Genomic DNA, 14,291 nt, shown 5'->3' with positions numbered 1-14,291 from the left:
CAGCTCTCCATGCTAGCACGAAGATGAAAGCATGGTGAGCGTTACATTCATTTGGGCATACATAGCGCACTTCTTTGATGGTGCTGGATCAACAGATGAAACAACCGCCTCTGCTCGCGCTGGGGATTACGTATTAGTAACTGCTTCTTCCGTTGCGAGGCGATGAACCACCGGTAGTAAAGGCGGAACCGGAGCCATTTGACTTTGATCCCATTTCCACTCTCCCATAGAGTGCAGACCTTAGATTTGATTCCGCAACTTTGCCAGCTCAAAATCAAAATCATTGTCATAGAATGATTTCAGACTGCAAGATATAATCATTCATTCAGCCATTTTAGCGATTCGAACGACCTGGAGATAAAGATTTGCATATTAGTATCCATTCTTCGCAGAGATGCGCATAACGGGTACCTTGTATGAAATGCATTGTTGCAAAGTAAGACCAAAAAGAATTTAACGATATTAAGATGCTCGGATTTTCTTATTCTCCGTATTTTTATTTTTAGTTTGAGTTTTACATTATAGAATGATCGACCACAGAAAATCTTAATACAGGGACTGCTGTGTTCTTGTAAAAGAATTAAATGCTACTGTTAAAACCACTGCGAAATTCAGATCTTGGAAAATCAATGAAGACATGAAGCTTGAATAAGAATTAAGGACTTCAAGACTTCTAAACGCAAGAATATGCCTATTCTTGGAAAATTTCAATCTCTGTAAATACCTTGTGTTCATCAATCTCATTTAAAACGCGGCATTGTTATAAAGCGCGGCATTACACAATCTCATTTAAAACGCGGCATTCTTAACAATGGGGAAAATGAAAATGCAAACGGAAAATAAAGGCAGAATCATGTAATTGTATTATCATTGGCATGTAAAGGCGCATGGAATAAAAAAAAAGGAAAAAAAGTTAGTGGACTATGTGGGCCTTCGCATGAGAGCCACATGCCTTGCCACTCTATCCTCTATCACCATTACATAGCATGCAATCCGTAACAGCGCCACTTAAATGTTGCATCAAGCTAACATATGTAACTCATTCAAAAAGCCAGCGTTTAACACAGAGCACCCACTAATTGTTCCCATGTAGACCAATTAATTCCTCCCATGGCCTTCGATTCACCTGCTGTCTGGCTGTTCTAGTCTCTGTAATCTCTAACGTCTTCAATGCTTGTTAACCCAACTTACTCAACAGACTGCACATTGGAGGGTGAAGAAAATAAAAAGGCTATTCTTCGGTTGTACGTTGCGTTAGAATCGAAAGATGGCACGACAGTGCGGAAGATTTTGGCCCCCGATACAGAGTGGTCGTTCCACGGCCCGCCACGGTATCGATACTTAGCGCGTTTGCTCACAGGCGAACCCAACTGTGAATTACACTGTGTCAAGTTCAAATCCTACTCCATTACTGCTCTCGGCAATAAGGTGTTAGTTGAAAGTCGAGGCGACGAAACTCCGTATTGGATGCACGTCTGGACGGTAGAGAAAGGAATAGTCATACAAGTTCGAGAGTATTTCGATACGACAGTCACTGTTACGGACTTTGAAACTCTGGCTGGGAAAGTGCATTATATAGGAGTGAGGGAAAAATTTTGGGGACGTTATGGTGCAGAAATCAGAAACCATTTGAAGAAAAGTCGTACCTGGTTGGGTACCTATGATACCGCCGAAGAAGCTGCTAAAGCGTACGATGCTGCAGCTAGATATCTTAGGGGTCCTTTCGCAAAAACGAATTTTCCGGCACCAACCCTTGACTCGGCCTTTGAAATGGGTTGTCAGGGCCCGAGAAGCATCCAAGACAACAGCGCGGCGCTATAAGCTCACCTATCCAAGTGGTACATCAACAGCGACTCTCATAAATTGATTCCTCACTCAGGGAGACAAGCAGGCAAGGTAATTCTACTGTAATGTCAGAATATATAACTATTGAAACTTCACAAATTTCTCAAGTTGATCAAATGAATATAAATAGAGTATAGTTTATCCTCACCTTTACATATCAATGGTTTTTTCACCTTACAGTGTATTGCAAGAAACAAGTCAGAGCTCTCAGAGAAGGGAGGCCCTTTCCACTCATCTTCTAGCTCTTCTTGATAAGCTGACCCCCCTTGCCGTCTCCACTGATCTTCACGCTAGTAGTAGGCCCACTAACAGAGATAAAGTGAAGGTGTATATGGGTAAACAAGCGTTGCCCTGGACGCTTGCGGGCTTCGCCTCTTCTTTTGGATTGCGCTGCTATTGTGCAGATGCCGCTGCTGCCAGAGAATCTGGTATTCTGCAATCTCTGCAATACGTTTCTGCAATCTGGTATTATGCAGGGAATGCTCCTTCAAATGATAGGGAGGCTTATGGGGCTGGTCATAGTGCCGCTCCAACTGCTACTGGTGGGGAGACTTTTGCTTATGGAAATAGTGCTTCTTCACAAAATGTTTATTGAAATTCTCCTGGAACTTAGGAATGAGGCGGTGAAGGCCACCGAACACACGAAATCTGCATGGCATGCAAGCGGCAGTGGGATGGGTGTGTAGGTGGCAATCAGAATAACAAGTATAACCGTTGCTGTATTATAACATTTGACATTTTAGCATTTAATACTATGGATTAATGTTAGCATTAAGGGCAAACCGTTGACGGTCACGCATAACGAACTAGGCCTAAATAGCAATTTAGGCTATGGTCGGGCCTCTTCCGCCTCGGGAAGAGGCCAAATAAGATGGCGAAGGATGGCGAATTCCAAACTTTATAGTGAGTGCAAATGAAACTTAGGCATATCCCCGCTCTAACCGCCATATAACAGAGAAGGAAAGGGGTGAACTAATGCTAAGTCGGGTCATATCGATTACTATAGTCCCTGCTGGATGCCAGATGGCAGGGACTAATAATAATAAATAATTTTTAATAATAATAATAATTTTGTAACATGTCACCATACTCAATTTTTTAATTTCTTTTACCTTTAAGATGTGTAAATTATTTTACAACGCATACATGTATTTATTCTATTGTAATGTCATACTTAGGTACAGAGCATCAATTAAATAAAGTTTGTAGCTTTTCATGAGCACTTTACCAATGGATATTTGTTTCATCTCATTACTTGGATTGACATTAATACTTAAATACATTGGATGTTTATTATGGCGGTTATATATTAAAGTAATACATCATTTAACGAGGCATGGAGTTATTCGAGTGTAGTTGGGACGTGGGGCTCCTCCTTAGCACTTTTAATTAGTTATCTTAGGTAGTTGTACATGGTATCCAGATTCTTGTTAGCGTGCCATCGTTGCCTCTTACGCGGTGTTAATGCTCCAGCTTTCTCTGTTCCCTGGCACCAGATTTTGGAGCCTGTGCTAACATGAATGCTCACCATTGATCTTTTGAACTCGCATCAGATGGTTCTAGGTCCATCTAAATCCATTAGGGTAACAAGACCTACCCCTCCGTTGGCATTTCACTCATTTCCCTCGTCGCCTTGCCACAACACCTTTCTGCAACTTTTGGTCATTTGGTTTTGGTTTTTGATTGTTTCTTTGACACCCTCATGTTGAGTGATTGTGGTTGTTTATTTTCCACATGGCTGGCTACGTTTTGTACTTCCGGCAAGAACTCGACGCCATTGTTGTGCCTTCCAGGGTTGCTTCAAACCCGCTGGGTATGAAAAATAAAGTATCATGCTATAGTACAACTCTTATTGTCTCACTTTTTTTCCCCGTTAATGAATTAGTTTTTTCATTGATGCAGAGGCAGCTCCATTAGCACATCTTATACTGGGGTCTAGAGGTGTTGGAGTTTCCACCTCTCCGTCGATATTTTTTCCAGGTTACTATTCTGCATTTTCTTTGAGGAATGGCTTGTCTGCAGTTCTATTTCCGTCTAGCAAAAGTTTGTCTCTCATGGTTGGGACACATGGGTTGTCCTTGTTTATTAATTGCCATGCTTAACTTAAGGGTTTACCACCGATTTGGCGTAAAGACTATTGCAAGGCTCGATAATAATTTTGGTTTAACTTCACTATAGGCATAGCCACTGTGAATGAATCTCGACATTGCTCTGTTTGCTTCCATGTTATGTATTTTGAGTCAAATGTGTTGGAAATAATAATCCTAACCACCGCAATACCCATGCTTGTCACAAGTATTTTTGCAGGTTGTTTGAAGATGGAAGGACTCAAGCCAGAACAGAATTACCACCCAAACCATTTCCCAACACAACAAAGAATTTAAGGCATTTAATTTATTTTGGTAAATAGATATGGGCAAGCATTCATTGGTTGACTATTGCCAGCACTCCAAACAACTGTCCACACTCAGCAACAACAACAACTATCCACACTCACGAGCAACGTATTAACTATTTGCTTTGTCATGTATTAATGTAAAATTGTATGTTGAGATAAATATAAATATGTACGTAAATGTCATTTTGCAAGTAAGATAGAAAGGGAGAGTGTTTGAGGAGAAAATGGTGGAGCAAAGTTTAATGTAAAATTGTATGTTGAGATAAATATAAATATGTATGTAAATGTCATTTTGCAAGTAAGATAGAAAGGGAGAGTGTTTGAGGAGAAAATGGTGGAGCAAAGTTTGGTGGGTGAGTGAAAAACAATAGTTACTTTGATTTATTGTGTGTTAGTGTAAAACCTTTGTTTTAGGTGGTGAAGGAACCTCTCATGCGAATGTATTTTCATGATTTAGAATTCAATCCTAAGTTATTATTGTGTTGCTCCAAACTTACTCTCTTCTAGTTTATTTTTTTGTCGTGAGTGAACACTGTGTTTTTAAGTCTCTCTATAGGTGCTCCAAATCAAGCAAAAGCTTGACTAATCCTCAAATACCTAAGTTTAATGGGAAACTCACACTGTGTTTTTAAGTCTCTCTATAGGTGCTCCAAATCAAGCAAAAGCTTGAATAATCCTAAAATACCTAAGTTTAATGGCAAAAATTATGATTATTGGGCTATTACAATGAAGGCTGTGTTCTTCTCAGGGCATTTGGGATTTTGTGGAGAATGCTTTTCAAGAACCAGCACATGCAATAGCATACAATGCCTTATCTCTCGCAGAAAGAGATTTGTTAAGGGACAACAAAAAGAAGGATTCAAAAGCCGTGTTCTATATTTTCCAAGCAGTTCATGAAAGTATTTTCCCAAGCATTGCGGCGACAATGAAGTCCAAGCAAGAATGGGACACCCTCCACATAGCCTACCAAGGCATGGAAATAATCAGAACAACAAAGCTGCAAATGTTGAGAAGAGACTTTGAAACACTTTGTATGAAAGAGTCTAAGAGTGTAGACTCGTTTTTTACACATGTAAGTGGGTTGGTTACTCAAATCAGGTCTCATGGTGAGACACTTGAGGAAAGAAGAATAGTTGAGAAAGTTTTGAGAAGTTTGCCAACAAGGTTTGATGCCATTGTTCTAGCCATAGAAGTGACAAAGGATCTCTCATAGTTCTAAGTGGTTGAGATTAATGCATCACTGATTTCTCATGAACATAGACTGAATAGAGCAACAAGCTCCTCATTGGAGCATGCTTTCAAGACACAAGTATCATTTGGTTAAGGTTGAGGAAAAGGAAGATCATATGCTAAAGCAAGAGGAAGAAGCCCACACAGAGGTGGAAGAAGTGGCCCTTCAAGCTGAAATGGAAGAGGCAGCAATCAAAATCCAAGTCAAGGCCCAAGCCAAAATCAACCACAAGGTCAGAGGTATGATAAATCTCAGGCTCAATGTCATTATTGTAAGAAGTATGGTCATGATGCAAATGAATGTAGAAAGAAGCAATATGACCTTAGTAACAAACCAAGTGTAAATTTCGCAAAAGAAAATCAGAACCATGATAGCATGTTTTTAGCTTGTAATCTAGCACAAGAAAAACAGAGTGATATATGGTATCTAGATTCACGGTGTAGCAACCACATGTTAGGAAACATAAAAATATTTTTCAATTTAGATGAAAGTGTGAAATCTGAAGTGACATTAGGGACTGATAAAAAAAGTCTCTATCATTGGAAAAGGAAGAGTTAATATCCTAAAAAAGAAGGGGGAGATGAAGTACATCTCATATGTTTACTTTGTCCACGGCGTGAAGCATAAACTCATAAGCATTGGACAACTCATGCAAAAGGGCTACAATGTTTTTTTCAAGAATGATGTATGCATAATTTTGGACATGCCTCCAAGAAGACAGTTGATTGCAAAGGTTCATATGCCAAAAAATAGAATGTTTCCCCTAAAATTAAAATCAGATTTGAAGGAAGAGGGTGCACAAGCACAACTACCAATGAAATCACAAGAAGAGGGAAGAAAAGATGCAATTTTCACACAAGTAAACTTTGAAGCAGAGGTCAAAGATGAAAATTGGTTATGGAATTTGAGATTTGGACATCTCAACTTTGGGGGTTTGAATTTGATGCATACGAAAGGCATGGTGAAGGGACTACCAGTCATAGAAAAACCAAACAGCCTATGTGAAGGATGTATCATGGGCAAGCAACATAGAGAGACATTTCTAGCAGGAAAGCCAGTAAGGGCAAAGGCACCTTTGGAGATTTTCCACTCAAATTTATGTGGACAAATGCAAACATCATCAATTGGTGGCAGCCACTATGTATTGAATTTCATAGATGACTACACAAGGAAGACATGGGTCTTTATCCCAAAACAAAAAAGTGAAGTGTTTAAGCACTTTTGCGAATACAAAGCTCTTGTTGAGAAGAAAAGTTGACACTACATCAAAGTCATTAGGACTAACAGAGGTGGAGAATACATCTCAAATGATTTCCTTCGTTTTTTTAGGGAGCATGGAATTCACAAGAAATTTACAACAAGGTATACACCTCATCAAAATAGTGTAGCGGAAAGAAAGAATAGGACCACTATGGAAATGGAAAGGAATATGTTGAAGGCAAAGCATTTGCCAAATGATTATTGGGCTGAAGTTATCACTTGTACAATATATATCTTGAACAGATGTCCAACCAACAGTGTCCAAAACATAGTTCCTGAAGAGGCATGGAGTGGAAGAAAGCATAGTGTCACTCACATGAGAGTTTTTCGATGTGTGGCATATACACATGTGCGAGATAAGTTGAGGAAGAAGTTGGAGAGCAAGGGGGAGAAATGTATATTTGTTGGATATAGTAATGAATCCAAGGCTTACAAACTCTACAATTAATTAACCAAGTAGGTCATAAACAACAGAGATGCGCAGTTCATATAAGAGGAAGCATGGGATGGAAGTTTAGAAAAGACAATCAGTGAAGTTTAGAAAAGGCAATCAATGTCAAAGCATGCATATCACATGAGGTAAAAGAGGAATTAACAACAACAAGTAATTCCTCAACAGTGACTCCCTATACACCTATTCAAGTGCAACAAAGAATGCAGCAGGCAAGAGCATCAACAAATAATAGGACAATTTCACACAGCCAAGCAAGTGCTTCTCCAAGAACACCACAAAGTGCAACATCAAGTGACATGTCAAGCCCATCTTTAGCGAGCACAAGAAGACAAAAATTCAGAAATTGAAATGAAATTTATGAGCAAGAAGAAGTTAATAGTAGCGTTGGTTTGAATTCCTTATTTGCATTATTTGGTCATGTAGATGACCCAATCTGTTTTGAAGATGTAGTCAAAGAAGAATAATGGGTTGTGACAATGAAAGAAGAAATAGAAGTATTAGAAAGGAATGAGACATGGGAGTTAGTGTGCCTTCCGAAAGGAAATTATGTCATTGTAGTGAAGCAGGTCTATAAGACAAAAAGAAACATTGAGGGAAAGATTGAAAGGCACAAAGCAAAGATAGTTGTCAAAGGATACAAGTAGGAGCATGGAAGAGGTTACACAGATACGTTCATGCCAGTCGCGAGGATGGAGATAGTGTGCGCAATTGTGGCGATTTTTGGGCAGCATAAATGAAAAGTGTATCAAATGGACGTGAAATAAATGTTCTTGAATGGAGTGTTGAAAGAGGAAATGTATGTTGCACAACCGCCTTGTTGTGAGGTTGAAGGCCAAGAAGACAAAGTGTATCGGTTGAGGAAAGCTCTTTATGGTTTGAAGCAAGCACCGTGCGCATGGTATAGCACGATAGATGCCTACTTGTTGGACAATGGTTTTGACAAATGTGACAGTGAACCCACTCTCTATATCAAAGTGGGCGAAGGTAATATTCCCATTATCATCTTATATGTAGATGATTTGATTTTTATAGGCAGTGATGATTTCCTCTTCGTTGATTTCAAGCAAGTCATGAAGAGTGAATTTGAAATGACTGACTTGGGATTGTTAAGATATTTTTTGGGCTTAGAAGTGAAGAAAACATAAAATGGCATTTTTATCTCTCAAGCGAAGTATGTGGAAGTCATTTTGGAGAGGTTTAAAATGAAAAACAACAAGCCCTTACCAACTCCAACTCTCATGGGGTTGATGTTGAGCAAAGAAGATTGTAGCAGCTATGTCAATTTGACATTATACAAAAGCATGAAAGCCAGCTTGACATATTTGACAACCACTAGGCCGGATATAATGTATGCAGTAACTTTGGTGTCCAGGTTCATGGAGACACCGAAGGAGACACATTCGTAAGTAGTGAAAAGGATTCTAAGGTATGTCAATGGGACAAAATAGTATGGTGTTTTGTACATAGCAACAAGTGATTTTAGGCTGGTTGGTTACACTGACAAAGATTGGGAATGAAGTGTCGATAACAAAAAGAGCACGTAAGGATATGTTTTCCATTTGGGTTTCGGAGCCATTTCATGGGCCTCCAAGAAGTAGCCAATAGTGTCACTGTCAACAGAAGAAGCTGAATATGTCGCAGCAATAGCAACATCATGTTAGGAAGTTTGGATGAGAAGGATGTTGAGGGATCTTCGTCATGTCCAAGAGGGAATGACAACCATTTTCTGCAACAACACCTCAACAATTGCATTGTCAATGAATTTTGTCTTTCACAAGAGGACCAAGCATATTGATGCTAAATATCATTTTATTAGAGAGTTGATTAACAATGATGAAATTGTGTTATAGCATTGTAGGTCACAGGATCAATTTGCTGAAATCTTCACAAAGTGATTGGCATGTGAAAGTTTTGTTTATCTTAGAAACTCTTTGGGAATTGTCAATTGCGGCAATTGTGATTAAGGGGGAGCGTTGGAAATAATAATGCCAACCATCGCAATAAACACCCCGATAATATCCATACTTGTCAGAAGTATTTTTTCAGGTTGCATCTATGTTTGAATATGGAAAGAATGAAGCCAGAATAGAAGTTCTGTGCGAACCATTCCACAATAGGACAAATAATTTAAGGCATTTAATGTATTTTGGTAAATAGATATGGGCAAGAATTCATTCTGTGAATATTGCCCACACTCCAAACACCTGCGTGATTACTATCCACACTCAACAACAACAATGTATCAATTATTTTCTCTGTCATGTATTAATGTAAAATTGTATGTTGAGATAAATATGTATGTAAAAGTCATTTTGTAAGTAAGATAGAAAGAGAGAGAGAGAGTCTCTGAGGAGAAAATGGTGGACCAAATTTTGGTGGGGGCATGGAAGACAACAGTTATTGTATTTTACTATGTGTTATTCCATGTGAAGTGTAAATCATTGTAAAGACTTTGTTTTACTTGGTAAATGAGCCTCAGTCTCATGTGAATGTATTTTCATAATTTAGAATTCAATCCTAAGTTATTATTGAGTTGCTCCAAACTTACTATGTTTTCCTTTGTTTCTTTCCGTAAGTGAATACTGTGTTTTTAAGTCTCTGTATAGTTGCGTTTAAATCTAGCTTCACGAAATTGAGTTGTGCGAAAGTAAGCTTCGCAAAACAATTTTACTCTACCTCTCCCCTCTACGTCTCCACATAAATTCAATTCCAATTTTCCCAAAAAAATGAAGTCATTTCCTATATCATGTTTCCACAAAATAAGGAAGTCTCAACAGGAATGTGAATGACCCTTTTTGTACTATTAAACATTTGTATTGATAATTAATGAATTTTACATAATTCGCATGTGGAATTCTAAAGAAGTTTTCCTCAACACGGTAACGAAGCTTTTTCGGTTTCACTTTTAGATGTTCTTCTTTCTCGCTTAAGAGAGGCTTGAATGTTTTTGCACTATTCAAGAAAATGAACCATAACTTGGTGTTGGAACTAACCCCCTCCTCAGATGGTGGCTCTCTCAAATTACCATGCTAGTTTATGCTAGCTTAGCTACTACTCATGTTTATTTAAATGAATCACCTCTATAATTTCACTGTGCATTGCAATTTTTTTACTGATTTCACAAGACAGTCTTGTTTTAACACTACCAATTTGTTATGGGTTACATAAGATTCCTTTTATTTCTTTTTGATGCACATAATTGTACATTACTTCTTTTATTTATTTCCTTAAATTCTATTCCAATAAGAAGTACTTCAAACTTCTAGTTTTGGCTCATTCTGTTTATTCCAAAAGTGCTCTACTGATATAATGTAATGAATATTAATATTCCTTGCAAATATGGTTCCTGTATTGTCGTTGAAAGACAAGTTTTGTTTCTTTCTTTCAATCAGGATTAACAACAGGGTTATCAATAGGTTTTAGTTTCATTTTAGAATCATGTTACATTTTTCCAGTCTATAGTTTCTTTTCATATCAGTAGAAATAAATATTGTACATGAAATTATCATAAACAGATACTACATTTGAATCTCACAACAAAATAAGTGTGGTCCATGAACCTTATCATCAATAGATACTGCATTTGAATTGCATAATAAAGGAAATACTAAGCATGAACTATATAATACATAGATACAACATTTAAATTCCAGAATAGAGAGATTCTTGCTAACATTGAGTCATTCGTTTCCCATAATTGTTGTCTAAGAAGATTAATATTTGATAACATTATACTCTATGTTAAAACATAATTACTGCAAAATCTAATAATTCTAATAGTTCCAGTACTTATTTTCATTCTGCTGGGGAAAACTCCTCAGAATCGACCAAACCTCCCTTCCAATGAGAATGGCCTTTGTAACCAGTTCTCCCCTGATCTCTCCCAACTTCCAGAAAACAAGTATCATGGAGAGGTTTCTTCTAAGATTGTTTAATGGCATCAACGTCTCACTTTACCTGGCATAAACTCATAATATTGATAGGGATTAGTGCCTTCCACCGGTCCTTACCAGCTCAACTACTTTCCTGTTGGAGCGCGTATTGCCTCAGCCGGTATCTTTGTTCTTACTTTTGTCTTTCTAGGAATTTTCTAACCCCTACGTCTCCTGGATTTTCCCTTTTAAAATCCTTCAGGGATAAGGAATAACTATTTCCTCCAACTGCCTGGAAGTTAAGAAATCTTGTAGTCATGCCATGAGCTTTTCCTCTTCAGATAACATCAGAATTCTTTTAAATCATAACCATTTCTTTTCTCTTTTAAATAAAAAATCTTTCCAACTTAATTAGGTCCTTAACTAACCTAAAAATATATCAACCTCTCCATGAGGTAATTAATTAACAATTCTAACTTGTTTGTAAAAAGAAATAAAACCAAAGTAAATGGGGGTGTTACATCTCCCTGCCCCCCCCATGTGCAACACCGTCCTCGTTGTTCTTCGAGTCTTAAAGAAAGGAAGGATAAGATTGTTGCATAAAGCTTTCATCTTCGTAAGTAGCTTCCTCTGGTATAGGTGCTTCCATTGCACTTTAACTTGGATGATAGCTCGCTTTCACAACACTCGTTCTCTCCATTCTAGAAAATGTAGGGGTTCTACCAGGAACTCTTCTTTCGGTTCTACCTACATCATCATTCATGTACTTATTACTAGTCATATAGATTAAATTAACTGAAAGTTAAATAGAGACGAATATTGTTAATGTTTTCCTTACCTGTATATCCTGCCAATTAATGATATGCTTGGGGTCATAAATATATTTTTTTAAGAGTGACACATGAAACACATTACGAATTCGTAGGTGGCTTGGCAGAGCAAGCTTGTAAGCTACTGGCCCTATCCTTTCCAAAATCTAGAAAGGTCCATAGTAGTGAGCAGATAGCTTTGCGCAATGTTAGATGATCCAAAAATAAATATTATCGTAGGTTATTAAGTTAAAACAAAATAATTATTAATTTAAAATATTAAATTATTGATTATTAATCTAAAATATTTAATTATTTAATGGAGACATTTAGAATTAGTATATTGTTGTAAAAGATATGTCTCTACAAATGTGTCGTATCTTAGGCTCTAATTTAGGAGAATTGTTAGTAAGTTGTTTTAATAGCTTTTATTGTAAGTTGAGACTTGTTATTTTATAAGTGATCCATAATTAGAGGTATTTAGGACGTTGAGCTTATAAATAGCTCATTGCAAGAGTGTTTTGTTGTTCGGGTGTAAAGAACTTTTCCTAGCTTTACTCTCACATAAACATAATCATCCACATGAAACTCTCTATACGTTCCTTTTTTATCAGCATATGCTTTCTTCTTGTCTTGGGCAACTTTTAAATTATGTTGTACTTTCTTTACCACTTTCTCCATTTCTACCAACATATAAGGCCCTAGAATTAGTTTGTCTCTAGGACTACTCGAGTTAGCTAATATTCTGCACTTTCTTCCATACAACACCTTAAATGGACTCATTTTGAGGGATTCACGATAGTTGTTGTTGTACGTAAATTCCACTAAGTGGAAAGGCTCTTTGCATCTAGTAGATTGTTGCATTGCATACATCCTCAGCATGTCTTCCAAGTCTTGGTTTACACGTTTGGTTTGTCTATCAGTTTGTGGGTGATATGCGGTGCTAAATTGAATTTGAGTTCCCAAACTGATAAACAAAGCTTTATAGTAAGTAGAGGTGAATTTAACATCTCTATCAAATACCACCACCTTAGGCAATCCATGCAATGTTAAAATTTATTTCATAAATATGTCAGTGATTTCCACAGTTTTATAAATAGATTTGATAGGAATAAAGTGGGTTATTTTACATAGCTTATCCACCACCACCATGCTGGAGTTGTTCTGCTTCTTGGATCTAGGTAAATGAAATCCAATGTAATTGTATCCCATTTCAATTCAGGAATGGGGAGTGGGTTAAATATTCTATCTCATTTCCGATGTTCTACTTTAACCTGCCAACCTTCCAAGCATTTGGCTAAGTATTCCATAATATCTTTTCTCATTCCTTGACAAAAATAGCCCCATTTAATTGTAAAGAACAACTTTTGATAGTCTAAATGTGCCATATATGGACTTCTGTGAAATTCATCTAACATATATTACTTGATGGCCTTTTCATTTGGCACATAAATTCTTCCTCTGAAAGTCAACAACTGATTTAGATTTATACCATAGTCATTCTTTTTCCTGAGTCTAACATTTTTTTAGCTTGGTGCCAAAGGAATTCGTATTCTGGGTATTTTATAGCAGCTTCCTAGATTTGATTTACAAAGTTGATTTCTATTTTACTAAACGATACTTCATATAGGTGATGCAACTTCCTACTCAAAGTGTCAGCTACCTCATTTTCCTTTCCCTTCAGATGTTTTATGTCGAAATAAAATTCGTTAAGGAAGGCTGCCCAACTTATTTGCCGAGCATTTAGATTAGGCTACTTAAATAAATCCATCAAGCTAAGATGATCTGTCATTAGGATAAACATTTTCCCTAACAAGTAATGTCAGCGCATTGTCAAGGCATGCACCACCGCTGTGAATTCTAGGTCATAAGAAGAATAGCTATGCTCATGATCCTTTAGCTTGCGTGATTCATAAGCTATCACCCTCTCCTCTTGTATTAATACACCACCAACCCCCTCTTGACAAGCATCCATGCAAACAATAAATTCCTACTCGGTATCACCTACCTTGCGTACCGGGGCAGTGGTTAACATTTCCTTCATGAGTTCAAAACTGTGCTGAAATTCAGTTGTCCATCGAAAAGTTCTTCCTTTTTTCTACAAGGAGGTGATAGGGTATGAAATTTTTGAGAATCCCTTTATGAATATTCGATAATATCCAGCCCGACCAATAAAGGATCTGATATCCGTCACACTTTTTGGTACTGACCAATCCATGATGGTTCTAATTTTTTCAGGATCCACAACTATACCTTCAACAGAGATAATGTGCCCCAAATACTGAAATCACATTTCCTATATTTAGCTTATAACTGATTCATTCATAAGAATTGTAGTATTATCTGGATGTGGTCTTTGTGTTCCTCCAAACTTCTAGAATAAATCAGTATATCATCAATAAAAATAAAAACAAATTTATCC

Source organism: Pinus tabuliformis, chromosome 7, assembly GCF_031772625.1.
Source record: "Pinus tabuliformis cultivar Carrire ecotype Pingquan chromosome 7, CPIR1, whole genome shotgun sequence".
NCBI lineage: Eukaryota > Viridiplantae > Streptophyta > Pinopsida > Pinales > Pinaceae > Pinus > Pinus tabuliformis.
Note: the sequence above shows the minus strand (reverse complement) of the source record.